This window comes from Miniopterus schreibersii (genome assembly GCF_964146895.1).
Source record: "Miniopterus schreibersii genome assembly, chromosome: X".
In the NCBI taxonomy this organism is placed as follows: domain Eukaryota; kingdom Metazoa; phylum Chordata; class Mammalia; order Chiroptera; family Miniopteridae; genus Miniopterus; species Miniopterus schreibersii.
Window position 1 is genome coordinate 932,376 of NC_138104.1, and position 10,921 is coordinate 943,296.

A 10,921-nucleotide genomic window follows, 5' to 3' on the forward strand; every position below is an offset into this window, starting at 1 on the left:
ATTGCTCAATAAATGTCTATTATTACTGTGATCTTCTAAGAGAAGGATCCCCTCTGACACAAACACAAGTTTGAATAACCCATGTCTAGACAATCAGAAGAATGGCCCATCTATCTCATAGCTCAGTAAAGCCTTCTAGAAAGCACATGCACGCACACTCACATATACACATTCCAAACAAAACTATAGGAGATCACATAGAATCCAGATTCAGTCACATACATAAAGAAAATATTTTTCATAAGCAATTTATTATTTAGGAAAAATGTAATTCACAAATTCGCAGTTAAAGGTATTTGGCTCAGATGTCAATGCCAGTAACAAATGCCATTTTGGGGACACAGCTATGTATAGAATGTCTTCTATAAAAGGGGTAATACTGATTTCCATTTTAGCCAGTGTTTGGAAAGAGTATCTCATATTTACAAGCGAACAGCAGTATCTCCATGTTTTGTGAATTTCAGGGCTTTCCCTAGCCAGTTAGCTGCTTAGCACTTTTGATTCATTATTGTCCTTGACAGCATCCTTTGACACTCAGTATCCATTTCTACCCTCTTCCATGCACCTGCCTGTGTACTATGAGGATGGAAAAATTAAAAACTCTATTTCCCAGGCTCTCTCGCAGCTAGGATTCTGGTTGTGAATGCCAGTTCGTTAATGACATGCACTTGCACAAGATTTGGCAGATGGGAGTGAGGCAAAGGCCATCTTACTGCTGTTGTCATCACTGTTGGTCAAGTATCACTGGTCACCCACGAGCTCTGTGGGGCAGAGAGATAGTCAAAGCAATAGCAGTGGTGACATGGGCTGGAGCAGCACTTTCCCAGTCTCTGGGTCCTAGCTAGTTACAGTGGTGCCTCCTGGTCCCAATCTTCTAGTCCTTCCAAGTATTTTTAAAGCACTGAACCCTAACCAATACAATTCCCTTGTACTTTGAAAACCTTTCCATCAAAATATTTTAACAGTAGTGAGGCATGAACTATACCTCCTGGGGGCCTGGGAACATAGCCTCAAATGAGCCCTTGCATACATTAAATGTCTAAGGCTCATATTTTATTTCATAAATTTATGCAAAATTAGAATTGTTTCATAATTCATTCATTTTAATAAGTGTTTTAAATTTATTTATTTTCAAATAAAATATATTCTAGAGGAAAACATGCTACGCATATTGTGTATCACAGATCAGTGGTTCTCAAACTAGAATTTGCATCAGAATATGCACAGAGCATGAATAGCTACAGGTTCTCAAGCCCAAGGCTAGATATTTGGAATGAGAATTTCTGAAGATGCATGCTGGACCATAGAATCTAAATTTCCAAAAGCCCCTCATTCTGATGTGTAACGAGATTGGAAAATTATTTGTTCTGATCATCTGGAAAATATGTACATGGACTATATTCCCTCAGTTTCCCTCAAAATTTTTTTCAGTGATTGAGTTGTGAGTTGATATTTTGGCTGTGTTTTTATAGAGGGTAAATGGAGAAAATATTCAAAGGTTTTTGTGTCTTTTTAATCACATATAATAAAAGCATTGCCCAATATGTCACTCAATGTTGCCTATTAAGATGCCATACAATACATTTCTGGTAATATTCTTCCTTTAGTATAAACACAAACATAAGTACAAACAATAGAGCCAATGTGTTCACCTTTTTTGCTAGGGAAATAGAAATCTCAGAGCTAAATTTTATGCTCTATTCAGTAAAAAAGTCATTCCATATCCCTGGCATATAGTTATTTCGTTCTTTCTAAATGGTTATCTCATTTTTTCTAAACAATTTGTCCTTTTTAGTTTATACATTTATTTTTATTGTTCCATTTCAGGTCTTTTACTATGATAAAAATCTTCAAATCTACAAAGGATATAATTTATAAGTTAATTAATTGGCTTTCTTTGGTTTTGGCCTGTTCAAGATGAATGACAGAACTGATTATGCTGAGCAACAATTATATTTAGCATATAAAGGTCTCAGAGGATTGTGTCAACATATGCTCCCTTTATATCATTACTTATTCAGGTTGCCTTCTCATAAAAAATCCAGACAACAGAAAAATATGTAAAGTAGAAAATGTAAGTCCATTTACTGTATATATTGTTTTGTAACTTGCTCTGTTTCTCTTATTCAGTTTGGATACCTTTCATTTCCAGTCACATTGCTAAATACTAGTAGCTCATAGTCCCACAATAAGAAATTCTCTAACGCTAATGAAATTGAGAGAGCAAAAAATGGTAATAACCTAGTAAATAATACTTTAAAACAACTACACACTGCCAGCACATCTTAAATGGGCATTTTATTTTCCCTTGGTTGATTCTAATACATGATTCTTTAAAAAAAAAAAAATCCGTACCACTCAAATAGCCAGATCAAGGCACTTCACAGGGATTTTCTTTTACAATCAAGTCAGTATACAAGTTTATAAGACTGCTATCTGCAAAGCTGTTTTCAATTCCACAGAAAATAAAGCCCACTCTTTGGGTAATGCATCAAAAGGAGAAGGGTGGTGTGTGGCTTGGCTCTCACATTGCAAGCTACTCACATTACAAATTGCACAAACCTGGTCCTGATACAAACCAGGAACTCTTGGAGGAAAACAAGATGTACAGGTGACACTCACAGGAGACAAGACGCTTGCTTAATCACAAGAAGCTTGATTCATGTTACCCTAAAATATGAACTCTTTCGATAATTATAACGAGAAAGTCTTATATGGCTAGAATCTCCATTGACCAATAAACTATTTTTCTATGGGGAATAAAGAAAAAATAAACAGAGGCAAACAACTAATTTTGTTTGGTAGGGACTTGGTTTATGTAACCACAAATGTTTTGCTAAATACATTTTATCTTGGTGTGCAGGATTTGAGGAGTGATGTAGGGAGTAGGGACACATAAATGTCACATTCACACCCATGTCTTTTTACTCCCATCCATGCACATCCATTCATTTCTACATCAATCCAATAAACAAATATTCATTGCCAGGGGGGCTTCACTAATCTCAAACACTTTCAGAGAACTTATTTAAGGGAAATGGCTTAAACTACTACCAACTAGAATGTGGTTAAATCATTGACTTAGTGCTACTTTTTTGAAGCCCTCAAGATTCTCAGTTTTGGGGGTGATAACCAACTACTCTGAGACATGGCGAAAGTTGTAGATATTCTCACAAGAAAAATGCTCATAGAGGCAACGTTTTAGATACACTTCAGGAGTTTTTTGGACCAAATTTAACAAAACGGATTTATTTCAATAAAAACAATCCATAGAATGATACAGCCAAATGGCATTTTGTGTTCATACTTTTGTATATCTCTTCACATAAATGTATTCACAAAGCAAATACAATCCTTTATTGGATCTCACAACCTTCTTTTCAAATCAGAAAATAAGGTCACCTTATAAAAGGCTGGAAAGAAACGCATGCTAAGAATGTTCCTCTACTGCCCTCTTGTGGATTCCTTGTTGGAAAAAAAAAAAAAAAACAGTAAAAGGCTACAGGGGTTTTTATCTTTTAATTTTCAAAACCTATATATCCTTCACCTATATTCACCAACACACCCACACGCCCATACTCACACTTCCTTATTTCCAAATCATAGAATAGTAGGCTATTTTCATCATAACACTTCACCACGAAATATTTCAGCATGCATTTCCCAAGAAAAGATCTCCCTGTTTAACTGAAACATCAGCATACTTAAAAAAAAAAAATCACAATAAATTTAATATCCATTATCCAGTCCATACCAAGTTTTTTTCTATTGTCCCTAAAATGTCCTTTATAGCTTCTGTTTTTTCAATCTAGAATTCATTCAATATTCACTCAGAGCAGTTGTCTGTTGTCTCTTTAGTCTCCTGAAATCCAGAACAAAATCCCCTGCCTCCCTCTGTTCTTCATGACATCAAATCCTTTGAAGAGTCCAGGTCAGTTGTCCTTCATCACACCCTGTATTGTAGAATTGTCTGGTTCTTCATGATAAGATTTAGGTTAAACATTTCCAGCAAGAACCTCACAGAAATGACACTGTGGGCTTCCACAGTATCAGGTCAAACCACAGTTGGCGCTGCCAAGCTTGACCACCTGGCTAAGGTGGTTACCACTGGACTTTTCCATTGTAAGAGCACACTTTTCCTTTTATTAAAAGTAATCTGTGGATATCCAGACTCATGAAGAAACAAAGAGAGAGTATTATGCTAAGTGAAATAAGCCAGTCAGAGAATGACAAGTATCACATGATCTCACTCATATGTGGAATCTAATAAACAAAATAAACTGACAAACAAAATAGATCCAGAGAAATGGAAGCATGGAACAGACTGAGAGATCTCAGATGGAAGGCAGGGGTGGGGAGAGATTAACCTAAGAGCTTATATGCATATATGCATATCCCATCGCTAGACAATAGTGTGGGGAAGGCCTGGGGAGGGGGTAGGAGCAGGAGGAGGGAGTCAATGGGGGAAAAAGACGGGACATGTAATACTTTCAACAATAAAGATAAATTTTTAAAACACACACAAAACAAAACAACTATCTACCTTTACGAATTAGGAGATATATATATGCTCTTAAAACATATTGGTACATAGTAAATGTTCAATAAATCAAAGATGCTATCATTATTTTTTTTAAAAACTGGGCAGAGAATCTGAACAACCTTCTCTCCAAAGAGGATGTAGAATTGAACAATAAACACCTAAGAAGATGCTCAACCACAACCACCATCAAGGAAATGCAAATCAAAACCACAATGTAATGCCACTTCACACTCATTAGAATAGCTAGTCAAAAGGTAGAATGTGACAAATATTATGAGGATTTGGAGAAATTATATTGCTAGTTTGGCTGTTCTTCAATATGTTAAACATATTAGTACCATATGACCCAGCAATTCCAGGTATATACTAGGTATATAATCAAGAGATATAAAAACATATGTCCAAGCAAAAACTTATACATGAATGTTCATAGCAGTATTATTCATAATAGCCAAAAACTGGAAGCAATCCAAATGTCCATTAAACTAATGAATGGATAAACAAAAGGTATTATCCATACAATGGAATATTATTGAACTATTAAAATTAGTAATGCATAACTACAACTTGGATACTTGGATGAACCTTGAATATATTATCCTAAGTGAAAGAAGTGAGACACAAAAGACCACATATCATATGACTCCATTTATATGAAGTATTAAGAATAGGCAAATCCATAGTGACAGAAAGTATATTAGCGGTTACTAGGTGCTGGAGGAGCTGGGGCAAGAGAAGTCTGAAAGGCGGGTGACTGATAATAGATGTAGGGTTTCTTTTGGGATTGATGAAAATATTCTGGAATTAGATGGTGGTCATTGATACAAAACTCAGCGACTATACTAAAAACCATTTAATTATATACTTTAAAAGGGTGAACTTTATGTATTACATTATATCTCAATAAGGCTATTTAAAAGTACTATACTGTCCAGCCAACGTGGCTCAGTGATTGAGCATCGGCCTATGAAAGAGGTCATGGTTCGATTCCCAGTCGGGCACAGACCAGGGTTGTGGGCTCCATCCCGAGTAGGGAGCAGGCAAGAGGCAGCCGATCAATGACTCTCTATCATCATTGATGTTTTTCTCTCTCCCTCTCCCTCCCTCTCTGTGAAATCAATAGAAACATTTTTTTTTTTTAAAGTACTATACTAAGAGGTACTCAGAGAAGTCGTGTCCCCATCTCTGTTCCCTTTACCCTGTTTCTACCTACCCCCTCTGTGGAATCATTTTTCTTAGTTTCTAGTTTATTTTTCTGTGTCTTTTTATAAAAACAAGTATATACTCACATTCCCTTTTCTTTCTTACACCAAAGGTAACATACTATATCAACTCTCTTGTATTTTGCATTTTTCACTTAATAATATAGCCAGGAAATCACTCTATGTTAGCTTGTAGAGATTTTCTGTATTCTTTCTACAGCTGCATGGTACTCATCAACCAGTTCCCTATGCATGGTCACTAGGGTTATTTCCAATATTTTACTATTACAAATAATGCTGCAATAAATCACCGTGTACATATTTCTGGAGAGGTTTCTTCTGGTTAAATTACTAAAAGTGAGATTGCTGTGTCAAAGGATAAACATACCGCTCAATCTCTCTCCATAGGAATCCTTATAATTTCACACTGCCACTAGCAATGTTTGAGAGTGACTGTTTTCAAAGTATTGCCCACAGAATGCCTTGCCAACTGTGCCAAAACTCTTCCATCCTCACTTACAGCTGATGATTTTGCTTCCTACTTAATTAAGAAAATTGAAGCAATGAGAACATCCATAGATTCCCATTGCCACAGCCTTTGTGCCCATGATCTCTGCTTTCTTGACTATTACCATAGATCAATTTTCCTTGCCCCTATCTAATGCCAGTTATGCATTAGATCCCTTCATTCTCACCTATTGAAGCATATGACTCCAACAATTTTATAGCCTCTCTCTTATATAATTGTTTTGCTCTCTACTAGATCCTTCCCATCAGCATACAAATATGATGTTATTTTTCACATAACAGAAACAAAGACAGACTTTCTTTAGCGTGGAAATACTTGAACAACATAGAAATAGGAAGGGAGAGAGGGGAAATCTTACCTTCTGCTCTTAATGAAGAAATGGAGACATTCTCTGTTAATGATTTTGAAGTAAGCTCACCTGATAACAGTACTCTAGACCAGTAGCTCTGAAATTTTAGTGTGCAGTAGAATCACCTGAAGGGCTACTTAAAGCACCGAGTTTCTAAATCAGTAGGTCTGAGTGGGGCCCTAGGATCTGCATTTCTAACATTTCCCCAAGTAATACTGATCTTGCTGTTCTGGGGAAGTCACTTGGATAACCACTGCTCTACACCCTCTTTCTCCATTTGACACATCATCTCTTAATCCAACACAATCTGCATTAATTGTGCATTTGTCAATAAACTTCAAATGGGGAAATGTTCTTTTTTTACAATTATAATATACCCTAGGTTAAAAAACAAAAAAGAACACTTCTCTTGAACTTAGTCCCCTCCACCTACCGACAACTGCTTGCTTTCTTTGTTCCTCTCTGAAGCAAAATCTCTCAAAAGAGTTGCCTGTATCTGCTGTCTCCAATTCCTCTAAGACTTTCTTAAACTCATTAGAAGCAGGCTTTCACTACTTCCACTCCATCACACTGCTCTCATCAAAGTCTACAATGACCTCCATATTAATAAGCCTTCAAGTCTAAGCTCTCATCTTATTAACCTATCATCAGTGTTTCGCCATTGATGACAACTTTCTCCTTTCCTCCCTGACTTCCAGAACACCCTACACTTTGGGTGGCCTCCTACCTCCCTTGACACTCCCAATTTTCTTTTCTAGTTTTCCCCTTACATCAATTTTGGCATGCCCCAGGCATTAGTCCTTGGTCCTCTTCTTAAACTATCTTATTCAATCTACCCTGTGGCTTTAAATATCATCTATAGGCTGACAATTCCCAAAAGCTTTTATCCAGCCTTGAACTTCTGACTTATCTACCCAACAACCTACTCAATATCTTCATCTGAATATCTAATAATCATCTAAAATTCAACATGGCTAATTCCTCATCATCCCCTTAAACCTGTTCTTCCTGCAGCCTTCCCCATATCAGCACTGATAGCAACTCCATCCTTCCAGTTCTTCCTGGATTACTCTCATTCTCTTAAACCTCACATCCAATCTGTCAGGAAATCCTATCAACATTTCCTTCAAAATATCCTTAGAATCAGACGTTCTTAACACTACCTCTCATCTGCTCTGCTCTTGTCTGAGCTACCTACATTGCTGCAACAGGCTCTTCCCTGGTGACTCTGCTTCTCCTCTTGACTTTCTACAGTCTATTCTCAACACGACAATCTAAGCAATTTTATTAAAACACAAGCCAGGTCCTATCCCTCCTCAGCTCAAAATCCTGCACCAGCCCCCATCTCACACAGAGTGAGAGCCCAAGTCCTCCCCATGGTCTACAAGGCCCTATCCATCTTCTGTCCCTAACCATTACTCTCACCTCTTTGCCTCATACCCTTCCACTTGCTCTCTGAATCAACCATACAGTCCTCTCTGTTGTTCTGCAAATATGCGAGGCACATTCCTGCCTTGGGGCCTTTGATCTAGCTGTCCCCTCTGCTGGAATGTACTTCCCTTATATATCAGCTCAGTTAACTCCTTTACATCCTTCAAATGTTTCCTCAAATCTTCCCTGCTTAATCTATTCTATCCTGACTATTCATTAGTTCAGCCTGTGCCTTCCCTGAATGCCATTCTGAACACTCCTCCTTCCTGTTCCACTTTTACTTTTTCCATAGTATTTGACATTCTAACATATCACATAATTTACTTATTATGCCTATTGTTTCTTCTCTAACTTACCCCACTCCTCATTAGAATGCAAACTCCTTGAGGGCAGAGCTCTTTATTTTGTCCTATAAGGTATTGCAAGCACCCAGAAGAGTGACAAGAATTAATAGGTGCTCAATAAATATTCATTGAATGAATGAACAAATCTGTTCTTGCTCTTCCAGAAAAAGTCACTGTCACTGCTGCTGTCCTCCTTGAGAAACTTCTCTGCTAAGGATGCTGTCTCCCAATGCTCCCAACCTGCAGCTTTCATTCAGTCCTTATTGCATGATGTTACAAGGAGAAATAGAAAGAATGCTCTTCTCTCCAGAGGATCTGAACTTGTCTATGGGGCAAATCAGAGAAACTGGCACTCTGATCACCCGTCCATTACCAAGATTCTGCCCTCAAGGGCCAGACATGAACCCAAGTCCCCTAGGAGCCAGATACAAACCAAACTAGGCCCCAGGCCTCATGTAAGGAACCTATGAAAATGAATACCCAGATAGTCTGAATCTGAGTTCTTACTCAGATATAAACTTCTGTTACATATAAGATGAGGTGATTGGATTAGACAATATTTCGTCTTTTCTAGTTCTTATTACATTTAAATGTAGTTTAAACAGTTAAGATCCATTTTCAATGTACTGTTTTTAATGCTTATTCTAAGTACGATCATTTACTTTAAAAAAAGTTGTAAGTCAAATTGCATAAAAGCTGTTCTGTGAGCTATTGTATCATGAACATGTGTCCTTTGTCAGTCTATATTTGGTAAAGGGCTTGACATTCTGATTGATCATTTAATACATTTAGGTGATTTTTTTTACCCCCCAGTATATCAACTGGTCATTTGAACTGTCTAAATAAACCAGTTGTAGATGGATGTTTTGGAAGGCCATTTCTCTAACTACAGCAAAACAATATGGCCAATATAAAAGTGAAAATGAACAAGGCTCTTAAGGCTATATTTAGATTTTTGTTGTCTAACGCATTATTTGGCAAGGCACACAGGTGTCAGCATAAACCTTGTCTCCCAGCCTTGGTGCTCAACTAAGTAAAGTAAACAGAATAATTGGGAGTCATGCTGGCTTTTCCTGGGAGAAGCTAGTCTATGTCAATTTCTTGTTTTTGATATTGTACTGTAACTATATGACACTGGTACAATGTGTGTGTATATTCTATGTCATTTCATCACATGTGCAGGTTCATTGTTACCATTACTGCAATCCAGATACAGAATTATTCCTTCACCACAAGGATCTCCTTAGTGCTATTCTATTATAGTTAGACCCATGCCCTCTTCTCTACCTAACCTATTTTTAACTATTTAAGGAATATACTGCCTCAGGTGGAATTTAACTGTTGTGACGTATATATACCTAAAAATTCCAAGGACAGACCTCCATAATTTTCATGACCAAGAAATTTCTGACAATGCATCAAAGCTCTGTTTCCAGGAATATCAAATATGTTTTAGTTAACTTATTTTATTCTTATCCTGGTTGAAGCATGTATTTTTTTAAAAAACCTTAATAAGCAATTGTTTAAAATGCCTGTTCCAATGACCTAGTTACATGCTCTATAAGACAATGCAATCTGGATCCAGGGCTCTAAGGAATAATATTCAATCACTTTCTCTCTCCAATGTGATGAGAAAAGAGTCATACAATTTGAAAGAAGAGAAAGAGCTATAGGTCAGAAGTATTTAAAATACAAACCCTCTCACCCTAGCCAGTTTGAGTCAGTGGTTAGAGTGTTGGCCCACTTTCCTGGAAGGTGAATGACAACATGAAATCTCTGTCTTACTTAACACCAACAGAAGTATACATTGATAACAGAGCCCAAAGCGCAAAAATCACATCACTATCTAGGACCTCAAATCCTACAAGTGTTTTTCATGTGTCTTTTAAAAGTCTGTTGAAATTATTTTTAACAAAGAACTTGGATTCTGGTTTGATGCACAAAAACAGGTCAACTTTATTTTAAAAAGTAAACATGACAAAATGCTCCATCAGCTTAAGTATCCTCTGGTCTGAATGGTTTGCATTGTTCTCAATGGAAAAATAACGCTACAGGAGAAAAGTAAAGGAGGGTTAAACAACTTGAAAGGACTACCATATATACATCACACTTTGTTATAAAAGGAAATGACTACAACAAAGTTCTCAAACTCCATATATTGAATGTTACGATTAACTTATGTATTTTCAGTTTACCAATATATCATCTTATATTACTGTGAGACATACAGACAAAATACGCTATAGCAAATACCATCACAATGACAATTTTGTAATAACAAAGTTAATTTCCAAACTCCAGTGAATAGCCAGAGTTCATATTGTTAATCTACCTATAATGTCATATATGTGTGTGCATGTGTGTACATACATATATGCATATATGTATTTCATTAAACTTTATACAAAGTAATATATAGGTATGTGTAGTAATATATATGTATGACTATTACATATGCTTATTATATTACCTTATATGAATAATATCATATACATATACATAATACTTTGTATAAGGATTTTC